The sequence below is a fragment of the Zingiber officinale genome, chromosome 5B, assembly GCF_018446385.1.
Source record: "Zingiber officinale cultivar Zhangliang chromosome 5B, Zo_v1.1, whole genome shotgun sequence".
Taxonomy (NCBI): domain Eukaryota; kingdom Viridiplantae; phylum Streptophyta; class Magnoliopsida; order Zingiberales; family Zingiberaceae; genus Zingiber; species Zingiber officinale.
Window position 1 is genome coordinate 19,962,382 of NC_055995.1, and position 4,189 is coordinate 19,966,570.

Genomic DNA, 4,189 nt, shown 5'->3' on the forward strand with positions numbered 1-4,189 from the left:
GAATGTAGGTAAAAGTCTAGGTAAGAACTCTAAGGATTTTAGCTACAAGCCTAGAAACAAAAATGCTCATGGATTTAATGGAAAACCAAAAACTAAGGACTTAGTGATGGAAAATCAAGTCTTGAGGTCAAGACTTGACAAACTAGAAAAGACCCTAAAAAGGATGGAAAATATCCTTAAAGGGTAAAATGAGCAAAATCCAGGTTTAGGACAACAAGGGTCATCCAAGGGTCATAGAGGTTTGGGATACAAACCTAAAATCAAAAGAGATGTACCTACTTACCATAGGGTTCCATATAGCTATGGAACCAACCCTAAGTCTAGAAGTCAAGTCAAGGATACAAGGAAAGTCATCCTTAGAAGTATCTTTGCAATAACAAATGTGACTAAGACTTCTAAGAAGTCTAAGAAAGTCACTAACAAGGTCACAAGGGAGGCTATCCCTAGAGTTGACCTAGAAAAAGTGACCAAGGCTTCTAAGAAGCCAAACAAGGTCACTAGGAAGGTATCTAGGGAAGTTATCCCTAGCGAATACCTAGAGCATCCAAGGAGCACCAATAGGTTTTGGGTTCCTAGGAGCATTTTCTCTACCCCCATAGATGGGTTAGAGAGTGTCAACTCTAAGAAGAAGGGTAGTTAACTCAACTTTGAAGAAATTGACACTCAAGGAGCATTTTCAAGGTTATTATTAACCTTTAAAAATGAAATGGATTTATGATTTACTCTTTGAAAGAGTAAAATGTGCCAAAATTTGAGAAGTATTGATTTTATTTTAAAATGACACATATTGGGAAAACATAAGGAAATACCAAGTTGGGACTTTGGTATTTTCTTAGTAATTTAAGGCAAATCTAAGCCTTAATCTAAAGTGCTACTGTTGTGGAAAAATGAAATATGCCAACACTTGAGGGATATGCTTAATTTCAATTGGCATAAATTAATCAAGAAAATTAGAAATGCCAATTTAGGTTTTGGCACCTTCTTTAAGCACTTTGGACAATCTAGGGTTTAAGTTTTAGGATTAACTAAGGTTAAGAATACTTAGATAGATAATCTAGGTATATGTTATTTATGCTAAACCTTGCCATGATTGTTTGTCCATTATATGCCATGACATCATGATTATTGTTGCACTCATGCCTTATTGTGAAAACACAAAAATACCATACCATGACATACATACATCATGTAGTTATAGGAATCTTTCTTTTGAAAACTATTTCATTTTGATGTATGTCATAACATTATCATGCATTATTTTTAATTCCTTAAAATTAAGGATAAATGGCATTTATCAACTTGTACCAACAAGTGGTCTTTGTAACAAGTGGTACAAATTCATTAACAAGCGGTACAAGTGTATCAACAAGTGACATCCTAGGTGGATGTTCAATATCCACAAAATGCCTAGATAGATATGCATGATCCCTAGATTAGGGCAGAACCAACTTTTACATCTCACAAAGACCCATAAGATGACTTGTATATGTTTTGTGCACATTAGATACAAGTGAGATGTTAGGATGATGAACAAAACTCAACATGCTGATTTAGTGCATTCTTTTGAGTTTTAAATTCATCAAAACACATAGTTATGTGTTTTCCCATCATTGGGAAGCTAATGTACAAGTCATGTGCATTAAGCCCAAGGAACATGGTGGGATATTGGTTTTGAAAATATTTTTAAAATGCTTTTGGAAAACCTTGGTGAAGGCTATCTTTTGATAGTAATTATCATTGAATAGTTAGACACAAAACTTGAAGAAAACACTAAAGTTTTTGCAAGTTTTCAAGTTTGTGTCAATCTTTGAAAATATGATGTATTTTCATAGAAAACTATTTTTCCATGATAAAGTATACCCTAAATAATATCTACACAAATTTTCACGATTTTTAAATTTTGTAGAATTTTTGGGGAATTTCTGAAATTGACTGAAATTGTACTTCAGCCGTTTCAGAGCTCCAATCGATCAGTGGATCGATTGGAGTGCCTCAATCGATCGGGCGATCGATTGAGAGCAGGCTTCTCATGAACAAAAGCCTTCTGGATCGATCCACCGATCGATCCAGCCCTCCTGAATCGATCAGTGGATCGATTCAGCATGGTCCAATCGATTGGGACCCAACTCCAATCGATCCGGGATGCTGATTTTGGCTGGTAAAGTCTGATTTCAGCATTTTTGAACCATGTTTAGTCTAGGTAACCATTCCTAACCCCTCAAAATACATTTGTATACATAAAAAGGGTGTTTTCATGTTGAAAACAAGGATGGATTGGTTAAGGGAGATTAAATAGAAGTTTAGATTGATGTTTGCTTCAAATTTTGAACTTTTGAACCTCAAAACTTCTTAATTTGGGTTTCCTAAAGGTTTAGGGATTCCAAGTTATTGTTGGTGCAATGACAGAAGTTACGACCATGTCTTTAGGGGGAGGGACTCTTTAAAGACATGAAAATTATTTTTCATGAATCTTGGAAGGTGGTTAACCTTCTTTTCAGAACATGCTCAAGGTTGAGCGTTTGAACTTTAATGGGGAGTGGATATCCTCATTGTTCAAGTGATTTAAGTTAAAAATGCTCAAGGATGGGCATTTGACTACATTAATGGAAGAATGTAGAGTTAAGGATAATGAAGGGTATGGGACTTTCATTATCGGGTTGATCACAACGAGTGAAGTTGTGAACAACGATGAGCAACTCTTCAGGGGGAGAGTTTTCAACAAGTGAATTTGTTGATGTGTGCCCAAAGATGGGGCATTTGTTGATGTGTGTCAATATGGGGAGAATGAAGGGTTTAAGTTAGGACTTCATTACCTAGAGGGAGTTTGGCCTCTTAGGAGGAGAATGAAGGGTTTAACTTATGTCTTCATTACCTAGTGGCATGAAGGAGGTTGAGGCTATGGGATTAGCCTAACTTAAATGTGTTATTGTCAAACATCAAAAAGGGGGAGATTGTTGGTGCAATATCCCTCAGGTCAAGGCTAACCTGGTTGACCAAGCTTGAGTCTTGGTTTGGGTTTCGATGTTTGACAATGCAGTTGTTCATTTGGGGAGATTGTTTGGTATAATTCCCCTCTGATCAGGTTGCTTGAAGAAGAGTCAAGTAGGTCAAGGTTGACCAGATACTTGACTGGGAAGTCCTAACTGGGATGTTAGGCAGTAAGGAAATCCTGGTGAGTGAAGCCAGTTGAAAGACCTAGTGAGTGAAACTAGGCAGAATGGAAATCCTGGTGAGTGAAGCCAGGTGAAAATCCTAGTGAGTGAAGCTAGGTGAAAGTCTTGGTGAGTGAAGCAAGGTGAAAGACCTAGTGAGTGAAGCTAGGCAGAATGGAAATCCTGGTGAGTGAAGCCAGGTGAAAATCCTAGTGAGTGAAGTTAGGTGAAAGTCCTGGTGAGTGAAGCCAGGCAGAAGAGAAGTCCTAGTGAGTGAAGCTAGACAGAATGAAAGTCCTGGTGAGTGAAGTCAGACAGAAGAGAAGTCCTAGTGAGTGAAGCTAGGCAGAATGAAAGTCCTGGTGAGTGAAGCCAGGCAGAAGAGAAGTCCTAGTGAGTGAAGCTAGGCAGAATGGAAGTACTGGTGAGTGAAGCCAGGCACGGAGAAATCCAGATGGGTCAAGGTTGACCAGACATCTGGTGAAAGTCCAAGTAGGTCAAGGGAGTGACCGGATACTTGGCATGATGAAGGAAAGTCCAAGTGGGTCAAAGGGATTGACCGGACACTTGGTGAGGGAGTCCTAGCAGGTCAAGGGTGACCAGATGCTAGGCATGATGAACCAACAGGTCATGGATTGACTGGATGTTGGTTTGGGGGCTTTGAGACTTGGTTTTGGGCAAAAACCAGAAGCTGGATCGATCAGCCAATCGATTGGCTGGAGCCCAATCGATCGGCCGATCGATTGAGGTGTTCCCGCGAGAAGTCTTCGTCCAAATCGATCAGTGGATCGATTGGGAGGTAGTCGCGAGCACAGAACGCCTCTGGATCGATCAGCTGATCGATCCAGAGACCCCGATCGATCAGTGGATCGATCGGGGAGGTGCGTTTTGTCGTGATAAGCCCTGGATCGATCAGCCGATCGATCCAAGCAAATTCCCAGAGCACAGAGGCGCTCTGGATCGATCCATTGATTGATCCAAAGCCTCCCCGATCGATTGGGAGCATTCCAATCGATCGAGATTCGACCGTTGGCTTC